Raw genomic sequence first — 25,026 nt, 5'->3', positions numbered from 1 at the left:
GGGTTAGAGATTGTGTTGCGGCGTTGGTACGTGATCTCCACGCTGGCAGCCTATGTGGTTCACTCCACAACTACATATATTGATTTCACGCGCCTTGATCAACCTCAGGCAAGCTTCCCTCCATTAATGTGAAAGAGTCCCGAGGTCTCCTCCTACCTCGTTCATGCATGCTTGTACTCGACACCTGTGATGGTGTTAATGACCCTACCTACCCTACCTTGGAAGAGTCTCAAAACTGCGTTGGCTGCCTATCTGTCGTTCGATCTGCTATGATTTACGGTCTTGATTGTTCGAGTTTGGCTGGAGGGTTTATTGACTCTTTTGGCAGAAAAATTGGTTCATTTGGCTATGCTCTGTCTCGACGCTCTACTCTATTATGGTGACCCTGTGAAAAGCTTCGGCCATTTCGCCTCTGAAGCTTCAGGTGCCTATCTTTGTCCCGCTTGCTGCTCACATTATTCTGTTAAGTTATTTTCCTCTACTGCGATGGTATGTTGTAATAGTTCTTGAGTTACTTGACGGGTTCTTGGGCATTTTGGAACAATGATGGAGGGCACGACTTGGTCTTTAGCAATCTCGAGGAGAAAGTTGCTGCCACGACAACCTGAGGTAAACATTGTTCAACTGATGATTTAATGTCTTTAAGTTTATATGATTTCCATTTCTCCCTCGGCTGAGGTATTCTGGTTCTATGCAGGCTAGGTCATGACTTCGATGGCTACCCAGCTCCCGCACAGGTAAGCCATCCCTATCTCCCATGGTTTGTCGATATGGACCAAGTTATTATAGAGGTTGTTTTTCTCATAGTTGATTTGTTGTGCAAGTAAGGTCTATGAAGCTGGTTTGAAACCCTCGTTTGTTCTATGCATGTTCGAGAGCGAACTTCTTGCTTCTTTCTTCACTTTCCAGGGGTGTTGGAATATATGCTTGTGCGCCTTGGTTTTGTGAACTGGTTTCTGAGACAGATGGTTTAAGGAGTTGTAGTAGTTGGTGTTTGAGGCTACAGCTAGGGTGTGCTGTTAATTATGATTTGTAGCAATATTTGTTGTTTTGGGATATTATCGACTTATATAAGCCATCCTAGGTTTATATTACTCAGGTCTTTTCCCGCGTGTTTTCTTTGAAAGCTTCATAGAACTTATTTATGAATTTTTGTATAATATTTCAAAACTAGACTGTTCCCAATGAGATAAAGTTATAATTTGATATGTTAATGAATTTTGGGTTTTAATATATATTCCAGTTTACTGTAGAATCAGTGATCGAGTTTGGAAATAGTTGATTGTAATTACCCAAAGGGTATTTGTTTTCTATGATTTTATCAGCAGCTTTGGTGAAATACACCATTCGTTTTAAGTGAATTTAACAGATAGCTTAAATGTAATTGTGATAGGTATGATTAGAAATCATGGAATCCGGTTAAATGAACTAGGGTACACGGCTTTGGATGAGTTCTTTTTGAGGTCGTCTAAGGCTACAAACCCTAGGTGTATGTCGAAATGAAATGTGACTATAGATTTAATCTGAATGTGTAGAGAAAGGTTATCCATGTTGACTTCATTCTATATTTTGAGGAAAGATTTCCTGAGTATATTGAAGTACCGATATTTAGACATATATTGCAATATGAATAATTTTACAGTCTCATACAATTCATTTATTTATAACCTACAGAGAACAGATAGGGTATTTGCTTTACTGTTTCCACTTATATGTTTTTGGGTTAAATTAACAACTGTCTTTAACACTATCTTCCTATTAAATCAGCGTTCTTGCTAATTGGAAGTTTAGATTTATATATATCAGTAACCATTAGTAATGCATATTATCATCCAGTTTTACTATTCTACTCAGAAATTAATAGATGTCATTTACTAATGCTAAATCATTTCTATACTTTCTACTTACAGTAAACATTCTATCTTCTCTGGTGATAATAATTAACATGATAGTATCACTTATCTATCTTTAGTAATGCACAACTAGATATTTGGAAGATCTCACCACCTAGCCTCGGAACTGGAAATTATGTCCAGATTCCCCCTCTGAGCCCTTCCACTTTTGTCAATCAGGAACAACTGGGTACCTTGGGCGTCCAGACTCTGTCCAGCCTCAAGTCTCGTATCCCACAACTGTTACCACAATTTTCTTTCCCACTGGTTAGGTTTTCCAGCTCAAGGAAGAATTCTTCACAGTCCTCTTTTCCTTCCCCCCCCAGGGTTCTGCCCTTTTTCCTCTTAAGGAAAAGGGTGAAGGAACAGTTGTAACTGTTCTCAAAAGTTAATTCAATTGTTTCTTTGATCTTTTAACAATTTGGTCCAAAGTCTTTTAATTAATAATTAACAATATTTGTTCTCGCTATTTAAGCCCAATAGTTTTAATAGTTTAAATAAAACATAAATGAAATTAAACTTGGTAAAAACAATTCATGATGTCTCGTTGTATGTTACAACTCCCTCCCCTCGAGAGGAACACCATCCCTGGTGTTCTTCCTCTATGTAAACAGTGCAGGATAAGATTTTTGCATGGCCTCCTCTTCTTCCCAAGTAGCCTCATCCGAGCCAAAGTGCTTCCACTGCACTTTAACTTGGATGATGGCTCGCCTCCACAAGGTGGTTTCTCTCCGATCGAGGATACGAAGAGGCTCTGCCAGAAATTCTCCCTCGGGTTCTACCTGCACATTCATAATCTGCTGTCAGAACATTCCAAAACAACAACTCTTTAACATATTGCTTTCTATTTTATCATTACCTGAATGCTTTCCCAGTTAATAATATGTCGAGGGTTGTAAATATACTTTTTTAATAAGGACACATGAAAGACATTGTGTACTCAGATGTGGCCTGGTAGTGCTAGTTTATATGCCATGGGCCCAATCCATTCCAAAATTTGGAAAGGTCCACAGTATCATGGTGCCAATTTTTCACAACCTTTCCATTGCAAGGTGCTCTTCCAAGGTTTCACCTTTAGATACACGTGATCGCCCAACTGGAATTCTTTATGAGTTCTCTTCTTGTTTGCATACACTTTTTTCCTATCCTGTGCCGCCTTTAAGTTCTAGCGAACCTTCTTAATGGTAGCCTCCATTTCCGCTAGCATATCGGGACCTAATGCTAATTTATTATCTGGACTATTCCAGTCCGTGGGTACCCAACACTTTCTTCCATAAAGTACTTTGAAAGGACTCATACCCAAAGATTCATGATGCCCATTATTGTAGGCAAATTCTACCAAGTGGAGGTAATCTTCCCACTTCTGCGGTTGTTGCATTACAAACATTCACAACATATCTTCCATGACTTGATTTACTCACTTTATCTGACCATCTGTCTGCGGATGGTAAGTAGTGCTGAAATGGATTTGGGTACCTAGTCCTGCAAAGAGAGTTTTCCAGAAAGTGGATGTAAATTTTACATCCCTATCAGAGATCACCACTCGGGGTATCTCGTGTAGGTGGAAGATTTCTCTCATAAATATGTTCGCAATCTCCACCGTTTTATAGGTGGATTTTACAGGAATGAAATGAGCAGTCTTGCTCAGCTTGTCTATGACCACCATGATTGAGTCGTGTTGCTTTTTGGTACGAGGCAATCTAGTGATAAAGTCTAGAGTGATGGTCTCCCATTTCCATTCCGGAATGGGTAGCAGTTGCAACAGACCCACAGGATGCTGATGTTCTGCTTTCACCAATTGGCACTCTAAGCACTTGGATAAATACTCAGCCACATATTTTCGTAAACCGGGCCAGAAATAACTTTTCTTAATGGAAGAATACAATTTCTGGTATCCTGGGTGGGCAGCATAAGGTTTCCTATGAAACTCATCTAATAACATCTGCTTCACGGAAATTTGGTTAGGAATGTAAATCATATTTCTCAATGTTAACATTTGATCTTAATTAATTGAATACTCACATTGTTTCTCTCTTTCTTGAGCTTCCAAAGGTTTCTTCCATAAGAATGCAAATTCTAGATCCTTGAGGGATGCCTCTCGAATAACCTCCGGTAGATTAGATTGTGCTTGACTGAAATGTACTTCGTAGATGCAATGTAATTTTTTGCTTAAGCATCAATGTTAGGCCCCTACACTAGTAGTATAGGCCCCTATACTACTAGTGTAACCCCTTATTGTTATTAGTAGTATAGGGGCCTAACAATCAACTACTCGGTTTTCTTTTCCTTCAATGTGTTTCAAGTCAAAATCAAATTCACTCAGGAACACGGTCCATCTAGCCTAGCATGCATTTAACTTAGACTGATTAAAGAAATTTGTCCAACAACTATGGTTAGTTAACAGCAGAAATTTCTTTCCCAGAAGATAGTGCCACCAGATCTTTAGTGCATGCACTACTGTGGTCAACTCCAAATCATAAGCAGAGTAGCACTGCTCATAATCCTTCAGTTTTCGTGACTCATAGGCAATGACCTTTCCCTCCTGAGTTAATACTCCACCGACGCCTTCTTTGCTTGCATCTGTACATACTACAAAGGATTTTTCCGGATCTGCTACCTTTAGCACTGGAGCGGTTGTAAGCAGTTGTTTTAGCTGCTCAAAACTTTGTTGGCATTCTGTTGTCGAGTGGAAAGCTCGTCCCTTTTTCTGAAGTGAATTCATTGGGAAGGCTATTTTTGAAAAGCCCTTAATAAATTGGCTGTAGTACCCCGCCAACCCTAAGAAGGATCTTATGTCGGCCACATTTTTTGGTGTGGTCCATTCCATAATAGTTTTGATTTTCTCTGGATCCACTGCTATCCCTTCTACTGATATAACATGGCCTAGGTACTGGATTTGATCTTTGTAAAAATCGCACTTGCTAAACTTCGGTAAAACTAGTTTTCTCGCAAAATCTACAGTACCGTTCTCAAGTGTTGCTCATGTTCCTCCTGGTTTTTAGAGTAGATTAGTATATCATCGATAAAAATTAGTACAAATTTATCTAGAAATGGCTGGAAAATATCGTGCATTAGGCTCATGAATGTGGCTAGTGCATTGGTAAGGCAAAAAGGAAGTACCACGAACTCGTAATTTCCATAACGAGTTCAGAATGTAGTTTTACAGATGTCTTCATCCTTTATTATGATTTGGTGGTATCCGGACCTTAAATTGATTTGCGAGAACACACTAGCTCCCTGCACTTGATCAAATAAGTCCTCGATGCGAGGTAGCAGGGACTTGTTCTTGATGGTCAACTTATTTAGCTGACGATAGTCAATGCATAATCGTAAGGTTCTGTCCTTTTTGCAGACAAATAGCACTGGGGCTCCCCAAGGAGACACAGTTAGGCATATGTACCCTTTATCTAACAGCTCCTACAGTGGCATTTTAAGTTAAGTCAACTCTGGAACACTCATATGATAAGGGGCTTTCGAAACAGGGGCTATTCCAGGCACTATCTCAATGGTAAAATCGATATCTCGCCTTGGCAATAATCTAGGAATAGATTTAGGAAATATGTCTAAGAAATCCTGGATTACAGGGATATTCTCTAAAGAGGTCATTTTATTTTTATCATTGCAGTACCCTACTTGGAAAACATAAATCTGGCAACCTTTCCTTATACATCTTCCGAGCTGATTGGTTGTAATAGGGCACAACTTGATATTTTTCTTGATTCCTTGAATTTCCTTTCGTTGTCCTGACTCGGTAAGATAACTTACAGACTTTTATTTGCAATCCACCAGGGACCAGTGAACTTCTAACTAGTCCATCCCTATTAATACATCATATGAGCCCAGGGAAAGAATATTCAGGTTAACCCGAATAGGCTGTCCTGAAACTATTATAGGGCAATTTTCTGTTTTAGCTGACACCTTTCTTTTTGTTCCAGTAGCTAGTTGAACTAGCCACGACTGCTTATATTTACTGCTTTGCAGTTGACATCTTTCTACCACTTTAGGACTAATGTAACTTAGGCTAGCACCTGGATCAAATAAAACAGAAATAGATTGATCAACAATCATACCTTCGCATTCGATCATGGTGGGCTGATATTCCGCCTGATGATCGTCCAAGGTAGCATTAATTCTAGGCATGCTCCTTGCGATATCCCCTACCGTAGAGGCTTCTTGCATGTTAGAAAGTTGCTCAGTTTGAGCTTTGTGCGGGCAATTTTTGTAATAATGCGCTTCTCTGCATCCCCAACATTGTAGTGGCGGTTTTGGTGGCTGTTCAGTAGCAGTTTTGCTAATTCCTTCATGTTGTCTATTCTCAGTGAATGTCTGAGTTCTGGGCGGATTTCTTGCAAATTTTCCGAAGGTCCTTTGCTGATTGTTTCTGCCATGTATGGCTTTCTGATGCCTGTTTGGTGGTAAATTCCTCATTTTCTTTGCAGTAGCTCCTTTAGATCCCTCATTTTTCTGCTTCATCTACTGATAACAGATGTGGGCCTTCCGGACTGCATCGTCCATGGTTCTGGGATAGTCGAATTCTAGTTTTTCCTTCATGAAGTTGGGCAAACTGCTAATAAACCACTGGATCTTAGCTTTCTCTTCTTGCATATATGGGATGTATCGCAATAGGGAAGTAAAGCGTGCTACATATTCATCCATGGTCAGGGTTCCCAGTCTTAACTCATGGAACTCTTTTTCCTTTTCATCATAATAACGTTCTGTTAAATATTTATCTTTAAAGTGTTTCTGGAATTCTTGCCATGTTACTTGTTCCTCATCAATCTTTCTTACAGTTTTAATTTCTTCCCACCAGAGGGTGGCTTTTCCTCGTAATTGGTAAACTGCCAACCTTGCTTTAAGTTTGTCAGTATATTCATAAATCTGGAAGTATTTACCCATGTCTATCAGCCAAGCTTCTACTGCTTCTTCTGACTCTCCTTCGAACAATGAGGGTTTGATTTTCTTGAACTCGCCTTGTAACTCTGTCTTCAACCTTTTTGGCTTCCTTTGGTAAAAAACGTTATCTGAACACCCTTCATCTTATTCTTTATGACCTTCTACGGATTCTGCATTATCTTCCTCATTATGAGCAGTTGGGGTCTTTTCTCTATTTTCTATACTGGGGTCTGGTCCTCTCTGATTTTGTCGATCTGACAGACTTTTAAGGATCTTCTCCTGCTCCTATCTTAATCGTTCATTGTCCATTCTGAGGTTCATCATCTCTACTCGAAGTTGTTGTACTGTTTCGAGCAGGGTAGCATTAGCCTGTCTCGATTCTTCTCCCAATTGCACCCATAATTCTAGGTTGGTCTCTACATAAGGCACCTCTGGCTGGCTCGACGATCTGGGGCTCCTACGCATTTTACCCTTGGTGCTGATAACAATTCCCACTTTCACCTTCTTTGTGTTCATATTCAACCAAAACTCAGTTTATTTTATTTCATATATATAGAAGTATCACAACTTAATTGACTGTTAGAATAACCCAGAAGTCTCAGTATGCGAGCCTGGGCTCTGATACCATTTGTAACATCCTATCTATATAAAAAAAAAAATTAATTCCTTTACCTATCATACAATAATCATTATGAAAATAATTTCTTACATTCACTTGGTCCATCACTTTGTGGACCCATATGATTGAACCGTATTAACAAAGTTTGATGGTATTATGATTTGGGGTTAGAGATTGTGCTGCAGGGTTGGTACGTGATCTCCACGCTGGCAGCCTACGTGGTTCACTCCACAGCTACATGTATTGATTTCATGCGCCTTGATCAACCTTAGGCAGGCTTCCCTCCATTAATGTGGAAGAGTCCCGAGGTCTCCTCCTACCTGGTTCATGCATGCTTGTACTCGCCACCTGTGATGGCGTTAATGACCCTACCTACCCTACCTTGGAAGAGTCTCGAAACTGTGTTCGCTGCCTGTTTGTCATTCGATCTGCTATGATTTACGGTCTTGATTGTTCGAGTTTGGCTAGAGGCTTTATTGAATCTTTTTGCGGAAAAACTGGTTCATTTGGCTATGCTCTGTCTCGGCACTCTTCCCAGTTATGGCGACCCTATGAAAAGCCTTTTCCATTTCGTCTCTGAAGCTTTAGGTGCCTATATTTGTCCCTCTTGCTACTCATGTTATTCTGTTAAGTTCTTTTCTTCCACTGAGATGGTATGCTGTAATAGCTCTTGAGTTACTTTATAGGTTCTTAGGCATTTTGGAACAACAATGGAGGGCACGACCTGGTCTTTAGCAATCTCGAGGAGAAAGTTGCTGAAAGTTGCTGCCATGACAACCTGAGGTAAACATTGTTCAACTGATGATTTAATGTCTTTAAGTTTATATGATTTCCATTTCTCCCTCGGCTGAGGTATTCTGGTTCTATGCAAGCTAGGTCACAGCTTCAATGGCTACCCATATTCCGCACAGGTAAGTCATCCCTATCTCCCATGGTTTGTCGATATGGACTGAGTTATTACAGAGGCTGTTTTTCTCATAGTTGATTTGTTGTGTAGGTAAGGTCTCCGAAGCTGGTTCGAAACCCTCGTTTATTCTGTGCATGTTCGAGAGCGAACTCCTTGCTAAGCTCCACTTCTTTCCTCGCTTTCCAGGTGTGTTGGAATCTACGCTTGTGTGCCTTGGTTCTGTGAATTGGTTTTTGAGACAGAGGGTTTCAGGAGTTGTAGTAGTTGGTGTTTGAGGCCACGACCAGGATGTGTTGTTAATTATGATTTGTAGCAATATTTGTTGTTTTGGGATATTATCGGCTTATATAAGCCATCCCAGGTTTATATCGCTCAGGTCTTTTCCTGCGTGTTCTCTTCGAACACTTCACAAAACTTATTTATGAATTTTTGTACAGTATTTCAAAACTAGACTGTTCCCAACGAGATACAGTTATAATTTGATCTGTTAATGAATTTTGTGTTTTAATATATATTCCAGTTTACTGTAGAATCAGTGATTGAGTTTGGAAATGGTTGATTGTAATTACCTGAAGGGTATTTGTTTTGTATGATTTTCTCAGCAGCTTTGGTGAACTACGCCATTCGTTTTAAGTGAATTTAACAGATAGCTTAAATGTAATTGTGATAGGTATGATTAGAAATCATGGAATTTGGTTAAAGGAACCGGGGTACACGGCTCTGGATGAGTTCTTTCCGAACTCGTCCAAGGCTACAAACCCTAGGTGTATGTCGAAATGCAATGCGACTATAGATTTAATCTGAATGTGTAGAGAAAGGTTCTCCATGTTGACTTCATTCTACAGTTTGAGGAAAGATTTCCTGAGTATATTGAAGTACTGATATTTAGACATATATTGCAATATGAATAATTTTACAGTCTCATACAATTCATTTATTTATAACCTACATAGAACAGATATGGTATTTGCTTTACTATTTCCACTTTGTATTGCCCCCAGGAAAATGTAAATATTTTATTTTACCGCAGTAAGAACAAACTGATTATTTAGTGTTGTTATCTATTTGAATTAAATAATATTTTAATTACTGAAAATGAGAAATGTTTTAAGCATCAACAGAACTGGCAACTTTTGAAGAGGGAAGTTAGAAAAGACAGTTGCTGGAAATACAACACTAACTACCTCCCCTAACTGGAAGGGCTTCCAAAGAAAAGGAAGAGGGGGGAGGGAAAAAATTGTGCTGTAGGGATAGGCAGGAAGAGGGGAAAAGGCTAAGTTTGGTGATGACCAGATAGCGATGCACGATGTGCGAGCAACTTGCTAAGGACGGTGGTCCTGCAAGTAAGCTAGGGGGGAGATTCTGGTCCTGAAAGATGAATCTCAAGGACGGGTGGTAGACTCGCAGTGGGAGAACAGAGGTGATCCCGACTTCTGGAAAGTTTCATAAGCTACAACAACACAAGTAAGTGGAAAACACTTAAAAGGCATTTTGAAGTATAAATGAGGTAGATAATGTTAGTATGTTGTACTACATTGATACATTATCTAGTGGTATGAAGGACCTGAGCAAACAAAGAGTTTCTTTGTACTATGTTCATGATATAACAAGTAAACTGATAAAAGTTATCCTTTATTTATACTTATTAAAAACTGAGAACGGAAACAATGGAATCAAAACAAAATAACTGATAGACAATCGTTCAAATACTCTATTATAATGGTAGCAGTTAACTGTAGCCGGACCATTTCAAGCGTAGGAAAGATTGCATGAGGAAACGACTCAAAAAAAAAAAAATACTAAATTGATGGAAACCTTCTAATATATATATTTGCAAAACAAAGAAAACCGACTATATGATACCCTGAAACTCTTGGAAACTGGAAAACATTGTAGCCTTAAATCTAGATGTGCTCAGAACCATTCAGAAAAAGGACAGACTATTTTTCTTATTTAAGAAAAGAAACACCAAGTCATAATGGTGAAGAAATAGAGAAATACTTCCTACTGACTAGGAACTGGTTATGGCTTTGCATCAAAGAATTTAAACTAGTTTTTAAAACAAAAAAAAAGCGCTTACAGTGGTGTGACCATGACCCTGAGATTGATGACTCAGGCCTAAACCCTGTCACGCGTAGCAAAATCAACTTAGAGGGTTATACAATAATTCCTTTAAACCTACGTTCAACCCCGTTACCGAGTGGACGAATTTCTAAACCCCAACTGGGATCAAACCCTCAAACGACTATCGACAGGAATAACTTCCAGCCATGTAGCACGCCAAGAACTAAATAAATAAACACTGCAAGAAACAAAGGTGACAACCATTCTAAAACTATTACAGAATAGCGTATCCAGGTAGCCATAGAAATAGACGAAAAGCCAACAATTTAAGGCAGAATCGCATAAATCTAGTTTAATCATTCTCTGTTGTACATAACCCAGGAAATGTAAAACATGAAAGATTGCAGAAACGACAATTTATATACACATAAATAAGCTCAAGGTGTAAATCCAGATGAAGTGTCATTCAGAACCGAAAGTAAAAACAAGAGAAATAGTCTTACAGAGTTTGTAATTGCAATTACAGAAATGGCCAGAGTGGCTCAATAATTCTACCGAGAGGTGAAACCTCCTCAAATTAATACGCTTAATGTAAACATATGACATGTCCAAACCTCCGAACCATAACCACAGGGTTAATGCCTCTCCATGGAAATGTACTCAAGCGTTTCCCTAACCTTTGAAGTTATGCTCAAGTGAACAACTAGCTCACACAGGAAAGGAGGATAAACCCTTCTGCGAAAGAAATCTAAAACCCTAGCCATAACACCTAAACAACTAGAACCATGTCCAATGAAAAACCAGGGTGGAAAAACCCTCATACTCGGTGGAAACCCTCAGGGGTTACCCCTGTCCGAGAAAGGCAGAACTCCCATCTGGTAGCATCCACAAACTTGGAACCGGTGGCAGAGTGTACCTACGAACAATACACTGTAAAAAGGTTAAAGACCCAGAGATTACCATAGCTAGTAAATGCTTAACCTGCTGTTAGGAAAATGAATAAACATAGCTGAGAGAAAGGAAAGCAAAACAGGGAAACAATTCCACCACTAACTCACCTAGGATGCTAACTCTGGCGGCGATATCAAGAACTGGAACCTCGAACACCTTCCATCCTCAACAGAACTCTGGAACGAAGACTGAATGAGACCGCAGACGTAAGCAGGAGGCAAAGCAGGTGTCATGAGCACTAGCGGGAGAATGAGACTTCATTTCTGCGCCAAGGGTGGAGTAAGTCCACTGAACCAACTCTGGCTATTGGATCGCCCATCAGGCCTCATTACCATCGATACAAGGAGGATCCCGAGGTGGCAGCTGTAGCAGGTCAGATCTGCCCACACCACGTACAGGGGAAGGTGCAGGCATTCAATGCACATTCAGAGTTATCCAGATTACCAAAGCAGCTAACAAAAGACTATAGGACTATAAAATCAACAAGTCATAATGCTCATGTGTTTAACATATAATCCAAAAGATTAAGATTGGGTGTATCAACAATGGAGTCATGTCACAAATTACGCAGCTGTACAACTCAATAAGTGTTATGAGTTAATAAATTTGTAATGGTAAATTTGTAGTTCCGTGAACATATTCAAATTTTTTATTTATTATTATAATGTTGTTACCAAATAAATTAACAGGGGTTATGACACACTTATATGTTTTTGAGTTAAATTAACAACTGTCTTTAACACTGTCTTCTTATTAAATCAACGTTCTTGCTAATTGGAAGTTTACATTTATATATATCAGTGACCATTGGTAATGCATATTATCATCCAGTTTTACTATTCTACTAAATTAATAGATGTCATTTACTAATGTTAAATCATCTCTATACCTTCTACTTACAGTAAACATTCTATCTTCTCTCGTGATAATAATTAACATGATAGTGTCACTTATCTGTCTTTAATAATGCACGACTAGATATTTGGAAGATCTCACCACCCTTTATCTTCTCTCGTGATAATAATTAACATGATAGTATCACTTATCTGTCTTTAATAATGCACGACTAGATATTTGGAAGATCTCACCACCCTTTACTATCTTCTCTCGTGGTAATAATTAACATGATAGTATCACTTATCTGTCTTTAGTAATGCACTACTAGATATTTGGAAGATCTCACCACCCAGCCTTAGAACTGGCAATTATGTCCAGATTCCCCTTTCGAGTCCCACTTCTTTCAATCAAGAACAACTGGGTACCTTGGGCATCCAGACTCTATCCAGCCTTAAGTCTCATATCCCACAACTGTTACCACAATTTTCTTTCCCACTCCCCCTCCGAGCCCCACTTCTGTCAATCAAGAACCACTGGGTACCTTGGGCGTCCGGACTCTGTCCAGCCTCAAGTCTCATATCCCATAATTGTTACCACAATTTTCTTTCCCACTCCCCCTTCGAGCCTCACTTATGTCAATCAAGAACAATTGGGTACCTTGGGTGTCCGAACTTTGTCCAACCTCAAGTCTCATATCCCACAACTGTTACCACAATTTTCTTTCCCAGTGGTTAGGTTTGCCAGCTCAAGGAATAATTCTTCACAGTCCTCTTTTCCTTCCCCCAGGGTTCTGCCCTTTTTTCTCTTAAGGAAAAGGGTGAAGGAACAGTGGTAACTGTTCTCAGAAGTTAATTCAATTGTTTCTTTGATCGTTTAACAATATGGTCCAAAGTCTCTTAATTAATAATTAAGAGTGTTTGTTCTAGCTGTTTAAGCCCAATAGTTTTAATAGTTTAAATAAAACATAAATGAAATTAAAATTGGTAAAAACAATTCATGATGTCTCGTTGTATGCTACACTTACACATCCCTCTCATACTAAGCTCTAGAATAATCCTCTAGGCTCAATAATATTATTTTTACATCCTCTCATACTAAGCTGTAGAATGAGCCTCTAGACTTAATAATATTATTTTTACATATAATTTATTTCAAAAAATTACATAACTCTAAAAGTTAAATTTATTTTTTTATACTTTAAATTAATTCATTTTTATATAAAATTAGGCCAGAAATTGATTTTTAATTTTATTTTTTATAACTTGTGACTTTGGAGCGTGGAAAACTGGCGAATACACATTCCGTCCCGAATATGCAGCTATCCCCAAAGGCAGCGGCTAACCAGCCTGCCATAGGGCATTAAATGCCCGGGGAGATGCACGCTGGATAACCCACTAACACGCGAATTTGGAAACTAGACATTAAATAAGAAATAGGAATTATCCAACCTGCATCTCCCCGAACATTTAATACCCTATGGCAGGCTGGTTAGCCGCTGCCATCACCAAAAACCTCATAAATTCTCGTCTCTCGCTTAAAAAAGACATGGTAGCAAGTGTCGCATACAATAAATACACGCACACGGAGATGGAAATTAAGCGAAACGCACTGCTTCAAAATTTAACGAAATTACAGACTGTGGCCCCTCAGGTTTGACGGAGGTCGGCCTGATGTTTACATTGTACTGGCCCCCTTCGCCCTGATTTTACGTTCTACTGGCCGCCTTCTCCGGCCTAATTTACATTTTTCTGAGGAATCCCGTCCTGTTAATTTAATGTTTTCAAAGGTATGCTAAAATCTTAGTTGTATGATTCTAGTATTATGACACGTTGCACAGTTTAGTAATGCTATTGCAAAGATTATTGCATTGCTACTTTGATTTAACCTGCATACCCTGGTGCGAATTGGAGCCTCACTGCTTTCTGGTCATTTTCATTCTATTCCTCCCTCTTTCCATATTTTTTGAACATGTATTAAAAAGCGATATGAACAAAGAAGTAACAACCAGCTTTGTATTTCTTATTTATATTATTTAAATTTCACATTAAAAATTAAAATTATAAATGTATTTCTTAAAGATCGGCATAATAATGGTTATATTACGTATAATTTTTCCATATATTAAAAAGTGATACGAATAAAGAAGTAATAAGCAATTTTCTGTTTCCCTATTTTGTGAACCTATATTAAAAAAGAATACGTACTAATAGAATAAAAAATTAATAATCAATTTTGTAATTTTATGTAGATGTAAATGTAAAGACTAAATGTATTTTGAAATTTTTTTGGTAAAAAATTATATTTAGAATTATTGTGTCCGTGTATTTAGAGTCACTCAATGTGTGGTTCATTGATAAAGATGGAGAGTTTCATCACGGTAAGAGAATAAATAATGAAATGATATAGATATAAATAATTTTAACGAATAGAATATAATGGTAATAATGATAAATTAATGAAAATTTTCAATTAATATTTAATTAATAAATTAGTTAATGATTTTAAATATTCTAAGAATAAAAATATTAAGGTTGTTTCAACTTTTAAGCCTCTTAACACCATTTGAAACTCAAGATTAGTTAAAGACCCAATGGACCCTAAGAGTATGAAAGGTGTTTATGTAATCTCATGTCTATGTGAGACCCCTACATTGAGGAAATTGACTGCTCAATAAAAAATGAAATGAAATGAAATGGTATTTTAATGTCCACTACACTAAAAATAGTCTATGGGACAATCGGTTCTGCTTTTGGCATTTTGCAATTCAATCCTTTTCTTATTCAAATTAATGATGAGTTGACCCAACTTTCCAACAATCCCCTCCTTAAAAAGATAATACCAAGAAACCGATTCTAACATATTCCCATAACTTTTTATGATGTCTAACATATTCCCATAACTTTCTCTCATAACTTTTTCTGATGTCTAACATATTCCCATCACTTTCTCTCATGTCTTTGAACGCATCACATTCACATTCCAAAATGATTGCCCCATGCAAAATGTACACACTTCATTTTCCACCATCTTGTTTCACATCAAAGTTGATGCGAGTTGGTTCTTAATTGAGCAATAACAACCTTTGCTCTCGAATGAATGCTAGCTCCAATGAACTCTTTTTGTTGTGTATCATACATAGAGTTGAATTCATCAATGTATTACTTCTTCTTTCTACCCAACTATGAACTCTTTTTGTTGATGCCAGTTGGTTCTTAATTGAGCAATAACAACCTTTGCTCTCGAATGAATGCTAGGTTAATTGAGCAATAACAACCTTTGCTCTCGAATGAATGCTAGCTCCAATGAACTCTTTTTGTTGTTGATCATACATAGAGTTGAATCCATCAATGTATTACTTCTTCTTTCTACCCAACTATGAACTCTTTTTGTTGTAGATCACACTTAGAGTTGAATTCATCAATGTAGTACTTATTCTTTCTACCTAATTCTTTTCTCCATACCTGTTTACCAAACTTCTCCATAACAAAATTCTTTAGCTCCTTGCTATTTGTGGGACATGCATTGAGGTAGATATTCCATTTTTGCATCCATGTGTAGTTTTGTGTCATCCATGTTTTCATCAACACTGAATGGACATCAAACATGGTAGAACCCCTCCTTAACTTTGAAAGAACATGTGAAAAAATTGAAACACCATATCTATATTAAAAAAGCATAGAAATTAAAAAAAGACCAAATAATTTGAAAAAAATCTGTATCTTTTATTCTTAAATTTTCTTTTATGTTCTTCTCTTGGATTCCGTTCTTTATTTATTTCCTTTTGAGATTCTATTTTGAGTTTTCTTTTCGTGAAAATCCTAATTCTTTTCATCTGTATTATCATGTTTTTCCATAATTCTATTTTGCTTAATTAAATATTATTCTTTATTCTTTTAACTCAAGTTTTTGTTTTTTATGTTTATATTATTTTATTATGGTTTTACTTTTTTTATTTCACTTTTCTAAGAGCTTTGTTGAATTATAGATTTTCAATATTTTATTTTATTTAGATATATTAAGTTTATATACACTATATTATAAATATATTTAATTATATCAAATTTAAATATACTATTACCCCACATATATATATATATATATATATATTGTTTTTTATTATATTTATATTTATTTTTTAGTTTATCTTTTCTTTTTAGTTTATTTATTGCTTTTGACCCTCATATAATTTTTTCTTCTTTATTCTTTCACCATGTTATTTCGTTTTGACTTTTATGATGGTCCTTTCCTTTTCTTATTTAATTTATTTTTATATTTTATTTTTTGATTATGTGAAATCATTAATTATTTTATTAATTAAACATGTATTATCAATTGAAATAACTTAATTAATTTATTAATCAAAAAGAGTTTTTGAACATTAATTAAAATAATCGTTGGGAATTATTTCTGTCTACATCGTTTCATTCTTTGGCCATGATTATTCTCTTGGCATGATCGAACTCTCTATCTGTGTAGTGACGACACTGGGTGGCTCGAAAGACATTAGCACAATAACTTCGAATGTAAGTTTTTAAGCCTATATTCAAAAATTATAAATGTATTTCATAATAGTAACTATTTTATTCCTAATATGAAGAACGATGAGGAAGAGAAAATCTAAGAGATTATTTTATTAAAATAATTGTTGAACTAAGATGCATAGCAATACAATTGTTTATGTAAACATATATGTCTATATAGGTTAGGATAAATATCATTTACCTACCAAAAAGTCATAGCTAACTTTTGTGGTTTACTATATAAAGGATGTTGATGTATAATTAAGAGTTAGATAAGTGTTAAAATTAGTTTAAACAAGGGAGGCTGCGAGGTAGCAAGTTCCTGCATTGAGAACCGAACTAGATGTTGATTCTGTCAAACTGAATTGGTCATCCTACAAAACCTAGCCGGTCTTGCCACAGTTGCTTCTAGCTGATAGCTTTGTGACTGGTCCTGGGGATGCTACTGGTGCTTTCATTTGGTCAAATGCACCTGCATTGAGTAGGCTCAGTTAAGATCCAATGCAAAACCTAGCCGGCCTTGCCACAGTTGCTTCCTGAGCAGATTTAAGTGCCTGCATTGAGTAGGTTCAGCCTGAGAATGCACTTGAGAATGCACCTGCATTGAGTAGGCTCAGTTAACATCCAATGCACAGTTTTGATACCAGAGTTCAAAATACGACTGCCAAGATAAAAAAGAATTTCTCAGACATAGGAAACATGATGACGACTAAGTGTTCGATGCAATATTATGTTTAGTGATGCAATGCAACTACAAGTCACAAAATCATAATATGTCTACTGAGTTGCTCAGACTGCTTATGTCAGTTAACATCGAATGCACAGTGTTGACACCAGAGTTCAAAATACCACTGCCAAGATAAAAAATAACCTACTGTACGTTAGGATCAGTCATTGTAAATGTATATCAATCCACTGACCAGTCAAAGACATCTTAACCTAGGCTTGTTATTATGATATTAAGTATGGCCAGGTTTTGCAATCCAAATGCCCAATACTGCATAATCAAACTAATGATCAAGAATATCAGTCCACTGTACCACTGAGCCGGAGCAGGGTCTATGTGCTTTTGTACCGTAGTGCACAGTATGTGCTTTTGTACCATAGTGCACGGTGCTCACGGTCCCTTTTATTCAAGTAATACATGCTTTATAATGTTACACTATAGAAACTCATGAATTCAACAGAACCGCATGTGCAGATAGCAGAAGAATTCCTCACCTTAAATGTTACCATGTTGAACAGGGACACTCTCCCACCCCAAGCAGACATTATATATGAATCATTCTTTGACAAAGCTAACCAAGGGACAACCTCTTCTAGGCTTCTGTCACTGGTATCATTTTTCATAAGGGTGCTATTGGGTGGTTGCAAAATGTGTGGTTGAACATTTGCTTTAACCTGTAAAGTAAGTTCCAAAGATTAATTGAACTTAAATCGACAATGGAAGAGGCATTCAACTACTTCAAGTGAAACCGAAGTTGAAGACACACCTTGCCAGATGGATTCAAAGCATTACATTGCCACATCCATAGCTTATGTGCAGCATTGCTATTCAAATGCGTTATGCAATTGGGCTGAATTACATACACACGTGCAGGGGAATGTGTGAAAGGGTTGGTTGCATGGATTTGTTTGTGCAAATTGAGTCTGATAGGAGAAGAATCTCAACCTGCAAGGGAAGTCTGATCCTTACGGCACATGCAAAGTCATTGATAAGAAACTTTTCAGCGGGAAGAGAAAACAATCACTGGAAAGATGAATTCTTCTGTGGTGAGCACGGGATAATCTACATAACACCATTCTTTGTTAAAGTCTTGCATATGTTTTCTAGTAAAAGTGTTGCAAACAGTTAGTAACCAATTCTTGCCTATAATTCCTAATAAATTTGTAGTCACGTCCCCACTTGAACTTTTCCATTAGGTAACCGTAAAGAAACATTATTCTACTATTTGTCACTTGCATAATGGTTTGTTATTTTGTTGGCTATGCTTTATCATTCTTGAAATTCGTTAAGCTTTGCCAGTTACATTTCAAATTCTCATAGGCACTATTTTATCTGTTTGAATACTCTGTTTGCTCTCTAATTTATGCAATATCAAATGATTTCTAGTCTATTTTAAAGCACGAAACCATATTCTTTTAAGGTATTCCCTAATTTTCCAAGTGAAGATGTTGTAAATAGCTCTGTTACCAGAAACAACAGCTATGTCACTTCTGGCTGAAACCTGTCCAAACTGAGAAACGTGTCATAAAAGCCATTTCTGGAAACCATTTCCTGTTTCTTGATGGAAATTTTTAACACAAGAAACAGGTGCTTCTTGAGCAACACTGATCATTTCTGAAGCAGTGCTGGTCGTTTCTCAAGCAAAACAGGCCTTTTCTAGAGTAACAGCCAACATGGCAACCTGAACAGAGGTTAAATATTTTTTTCCTTAAGTTTGTGTCATCTTGAAATCCTTCGTAATTTGTTTCAATTCTGCCCCCACATTTCAAGCAGTTGGTCATATCCTTTAAGAAAGCTTAAATATGTCTAGCAGGGGCAGAAAGAGATTTGAACAAATTTGTCAATCTAAAGCCTTGTTTTTTTTTTCCTAGACTATAAGATATGGTGTCTCTCAAAGAATAATACTACTTTTGTATGCAGTAGAAATACAGTTTTTGATAAAAAAGAAAGTCCATGTGAGTTTACCAGCCTTGGAAAAGTAGACCTAGATCAATTTTGGGAAGGCCTCAGAGTTGGTTTTGTTTGGTTGATAAATGTCAATAGGTGTGTTTTACTTTGGAGGAATCAATATGTTTTCAATGGGGTACAAACCTATTAATAAAAGGGGTTTATTGGATTCAAAAGATGGAAATCCAGGACACAACATTATTCACTGCTTCCCATAAGTTCCATTGAAATAATCACAAGAATTGGCAATTTAGCATAAGCGCAAAAGCTTTGAAATTTGTGGAAAGTAATCTTAGGAAAGGAGACTACACCAGTAATCATCAATTCAGCTTCACTAGAAGCCCAATTGGGTGATGGAGGATGATTACTGAGGAAAGGTGAAGGATCAACCTGAAGATAGATCAAATAGACTGGTGCTTCAACAGACAACAGAGTTTCTTACAAAAGCAGGGTTTAGTATGACACTAGTTAGTGGTGATCTTGCAGAGTGATTGGGAGCATTAAGAGAACATGAAAATCAGTAGTTTCAAACTACTATATATAAGAAGAGAACTTGCCTTTCCTATTGGCAGTGTATCTATTAATCTAATAGACTTACAATGGGCTGGTTGCATTACCTCAGTGAACTTCCAGTTTGTGCTCTCATTCTCACATGTACTGTCACCTTGAAGCCTCTGTTTGACATGGTTCCATTACCTCAGTGAACTTCCAGTTTGTGCTCTCGTTCTCACCTGTATTGTCACCTTGAAGCCTCTGTTTGACATTGAACACCGATGAGCTAGAACAACATTCTACAGTTGTGTGTTGATCATTACAGTTAATATTTAATTAAAACAAATATTACTGAAAGTTTATCTATTACTTTTTCTACTAACTAGTGTAAAGATATTCACAAGAACCAAATATAGTGAGCTTTGTACCAAAATCACTTACCAACAATAATGCTGATGGAATCTTTTCTAAATTTGCTGCTGAATTATCTTTGAAAACGAAGGCTACATTTCAGAGATGCCAAATTAGGTTTTTGCCATTATTTAAAGATTTTTTCAAAAAGGAACTACGAAAAAATGTTTTATCTGTTCGCTTTCATTATATTGAGAAAAACGAGATGTATTTTACAATCAAGAAATGTAGCATAATCTATTTTACAATTTACGCAATGTAATCTAGTCTACAAATTACACAAAATGTGATGCGATTAATAGTATGCATACCGGTAATAATGTAATGGTGGACATGTAGGCGTGGGAATTCCGTTACCCAACCCCTTTTGGGCGGTCTATTTTCCGATGGGAAATGCTGCTACAGACTTCCTGGTCATCTTTGCGCTGATAGCAGGAGTAGTGGGAGCGACTACTTGGCTTCTTGTATTTTTTGGATGCATCATATGAGGTTATGGTCAGAGCAGAGTTTGGCATGCTAAGTTGTATCAATGAGATCAGATTTGAAGATTGCTTTCACCAGACCTTAGAGAATTGAAGATACACAGTTCATTGCAGAGGACTATCCACACATTACACACAATTCACTCCATTAGAATTATTTGTTATCCAAGCAAAGTATAAATCAATTCAAGATAATTCAATCTAGTTACTGCCAATAAAACATTTTTACAAAAGAGCCTAATAATTACAAGAACAAAAACATTAGTTGTAACCCTTAAATGTGCATCTGAAAGTCACTCTATACATCAACTGGGTTTATGAAGCCATCAAGGAGATGAGGCACTCCTTTATGTACTTCATATTAGAGAAGAATTATATTTCCCTAACCGAGCCTTCAAGCAGTTGCGCGAGGGACAGTTGGAACGCCAACGACAGAGAGCAACTGCGTGATTTTACTTAAAGTGCTTAAAAAACTAAAAATAAAAACACAGTAGGCATGCTCTACTATTTTTACAATGCTCTTGTCTACAATGCAAAGAAGAGCAGGAACTTCAGAATTGTATTTGAAATGAAAGTTCAAGTTCAAAACTAACACAAATGTTTATGCTTTCCAGGAACAGGAGAAGCCCATGATGCTCAGTAGCATACCATGATTTAATAGAATTGAGCTGGAGCCCCTTTTAAACGAATTCTTCCAATATATAAAAAAAAAACCTAAAAGCGTTACCTATCCTTTGTGCTCCAAGACTTTGTTTTGAAGGTGGAAATTCTTTCCACAGTTGTACACAACAAGTGAAGATGATTCAAGCCATTTTCCTTTCTACAATATTCAGCCAGCAAGTCCAACTCCTATTACAAGTGTATAACTAAGCTATGTAGTACAAGTTATTACTTATTAGCCAATCACTTAATTACCGGATATAATCAGGAAATAAACTGACAGTTATTGCAAAAGAAACCAACATCACCAGTTTATACAATAGAGATTATAATCACATAAAACAAAAATAGTCAATAGTTTAGCAAACAAGCAGTTTTAAAAAGAAAGACCTGGTGGCCATTCTGCTCATCAAGGTTGGTAGGTGCTAAGCTAGTTCGAGCAGGTATCTACAATCCAACAGACATATCAGAAGGCATTCAACAATTAAACTCCATTTAATGTGCGCTAATTAAGATCACCAGGATAGATAGAAAAAATAATACATAATTATTGACGAACCTGCAAGCCATTTACAAACCCAGGACTTATGCTGCCAAGAACAACAGAAGTTGCAAAATAAAAATTACTTAGCGCTACAAGAGAACATAATGAATCTAACAATCACTGTCAGGATATAGTTGCAGAGGAAGAAGCGAGAGTAGCTGAAGCAGAGCAAAAGGTTTGGATCCTCTACCTGATTCAGCAGATACCCCAACCAACGAAAAAAAGAAAAGCGCCCAGGAAAATTTATTAAAAAAAATAGATATAAATTAAATTAAATTAAATATTGGAAATGAAACTTGGACGTGGGAATGCAAGGCTTACACGTACCCCACTTATCGCCTCTCCACACTCTAGGACTTGTCTCAACCTCGTATAGAGACGTGGCATACTAGAGACAGTGCTACTGTTGTCGTGGAGCGTAATAGCTATCTCGATCCTGACCACTAATGTTCACGTGCCGCTACGCCCTACTTATTATTTGTTATCTGTAGAACCCACCTGCCTTCACAGAAGCTACAGGGTGGATAAAAATGCTACGATTGCTCAGATTGATGCTCTGCGCTTGCTGCTACAGCTTGATGGGATCAATGGCTTTTACGCTGAGCGACTGCTAGCTCGCTTGCTTGCTTTTAGAAATGGAAGGCAGGGGTGAAAGGTTCACAGCGATAATGCCTATGTTATGCTAGACTCCGTTGGGTGAAGAGGCATTAAGTAAAGGGTGAAAGCAAGGTGCCGACCGATGGTTTTAAGAGAGGGTAATGAGGCTTGGGCATAAGTCTTTGTGACCTGTTTTTACTGACATTGTGCTCAGGGCAGACATTGTGCTCAGGGTGGCAAGAAAACTTCGTGCAACGAAGTGCAAAAACTTTGTGCGTTGGCTATTAAGAAAATTGGTAAACTCCAAAACCTGACTGTGCGTCACAATTCCATTATAAAGGCTTCAACCACTCAGGTAAACTCCAAAACCGCACTGTAGTAGCGCAAATCCATTGTAAGGACGCTCACGTAAACTCCAAAACCTGACTGTAGTGTTGCCAATCCAGTGTAAGGACATTGCATTGCATTGTAGAGCTTAGGATAATGTCACCAAAATAATCTTTGAAGCTATTATTTGTTCTAAGAATAAATGATTAGATTGCTTAAGTTTATGCAGTCTCTGGCACTATTTTATAATGCCTGTGAGTTAAATGCAATTCTGACATTTTCTCATTGTGAATATATGGATGCAGCCTCCGTAATCAAACAAAAGGTAGGCACATTCTAGAAATAAGGGGAGCACACCTACCTTTATACTTACCGGAACAAGGGCAGAGCACAATGCAAAGCCTCGGAACCAAAGAGCAGGGCATGCGACGAAGCCCTCAGTACTATAAAAAGTAAAGAAATCCATTTATGTGCCCCGCCTGGTATCCCAGCCTGGGCTGACGCTGAAGAACTCAGTGGTCTGTCTGCCAAACCCTGCAGTCACTCTTCCTTGCCACCCGGGCTGTGAACTTGCGAAGGTGAAGACTCTGGTGTTGCAGACTCTCGTATGTTGTTGGTGTTCACAGTTAAGTAAGTGGCTGACTTCTTATGCGAATAGAAGAAATTGGGGGCTTGTTCTTTGCCCTTTCCGTATCGCTTCCTGTAGTTCACCATGTCTTAATATGAATGAACGACGCTCTCATGCATAGTGTAGTATTCTGCATATGAATTCACTGGCTCAATTCAATTTCATTTCATTAATTAGTATTCCTTTATGTGATAGCGCAAGATACCTATTCGATCCCGGGTTAGCCATTAAGACAGGTATTCAATTTTCTGAGCCATCTATGCAACTGTCGTCCTAGATCTTGGATTTGAAAGGGAAGTTTCTTGCGCCTCAGAGCTCTCAGCGGGCCATTCCAAACTAGCCTGCCTCATAATATGCCTGACATTTCGTGTCCCACATACTGGTTTCTTGGCCGAATCATCCATAGTGTATCGACTGCTATCTCCTCGAGATCTCCTCTGACCGACATGAAAGACCATCCAATTTCCAATTGAGGAAAGGCTTTGCCAACCCAATCAGTTCAGTTAGGAAACAAGGGAGGGAGGCCAGCAGAACACCTGCACCACCATGCATGGACACCTACACCACTTGCATGCACAACACCTGCCAATATGCTCAATCCTGCTAATATACTAGCCAACCTGCAAACAAACCTACAAACAAACGCAAACTAATGTTAACATTACTATGAACTCTTTGACCGCCACAGATAATAAATAGGGTAAAGAAAAATAAACCTATGGTCCAGCCTCTTCCGCCTCGGGAAGACGCCAAATAAGATGGCAAATACGGTCACTTTTCAAAACTTTGGTTATCCCGACAATGGTAAACACCGTCGCATTTGAAAACTTTGGTCACCCTACAATAATCGCGTAAATTAATAACATAGCGCTTTGAATTAATGCTACAGCATCGCATATGGATTACTATAGTCCCTGGCCATTGCCAGATGGTAGGGACTAAAAAGTTGAAAAGATGAATTTGGATTAGTATGTAGATGAGAAGGAAAAATAATAATATTAAACAAATTTTAACGTTTAAAATAAGTTTTTGAAAAATTAATTAATATTATCTAGTTAGTGAAAGATCATTATGAAGTGAAAACTTGGTGGACATTTATACCATGCCAATCTATGAGTTGATCTTCACATGCTTTAAGTGACTTTAAAGCTCTTTTGTTTTTTCATAAGATATGGGGAATGAAATATTTCTAGTTACACATTACATTTACTACATTTCATAATGTACTAAATTAGGTAAAAAGCACTTGAAGAACATCATATTTCTTTTATTATTGTAAATTAAATGAAAAAATACTTAACGAACATCATGCTTCGATTAAGGAAAAGGTATAATTAGCAAGCATATGAAGTTGCAAGGGAAATTTGTTTGTGCAACACCAATAAGTAGGGATGTTGAAACATTGTTACAATAAGTTACATGAAATTCTAATATATTAAGATGATGGTTACTATTTATTGCGATATGAAAATTAGGAAGCTAAGAGATGATATTTGAAATTAAACTAGTAAAAAATGACAAATTCATG

At 37.3% G+C, this 25,026-nt stretch overlaps 1 long non-coding RNA gene across 1 annotated transcript; it reads right to left on the bottom strand.

Moving 5' to 3' along the window:
* Positions 1 to 10,807: 10,807 nt before the first annotated feature.
* LOC149234283 (uncharacterized) lies at positions 10,808 to 11,772 on the bottom strand. Its single transcript, XR_016268212.1, has 2 exons — positions 11,434 to 11,772; positions 10,808 to 11,305 (listed from the first exon to the last, which is right to left on the bottom strand). It is a non-coding gene; the product is annotated as an uncharacterized LOC149234283 (long non-coding RNA).
* Between the last annotated feature and the right edge of the window lie 13,254 nt (positions 11,773 to 25,026).

Source organism: Pinus tabuliformis, chromosome 8 (assembly GCF_031772625.1).
Source record: "Pinus tabuliformis cultivar Carrire ecotype Pingquan chromosome 8, CPIR1, whole genome shotgun sequence".
Classification (NCBI taxonomy): Eukaryota; Viridiplantae; Streptophyta; class Pinopsida; order Pinales; family Pinaceae; genus Pinus; species Pinus tabuliformis.
Note: the sequence above shows the minus strand (reverse complement) of the source record. Positions and strands in the feature narration are given on the sequence as shown.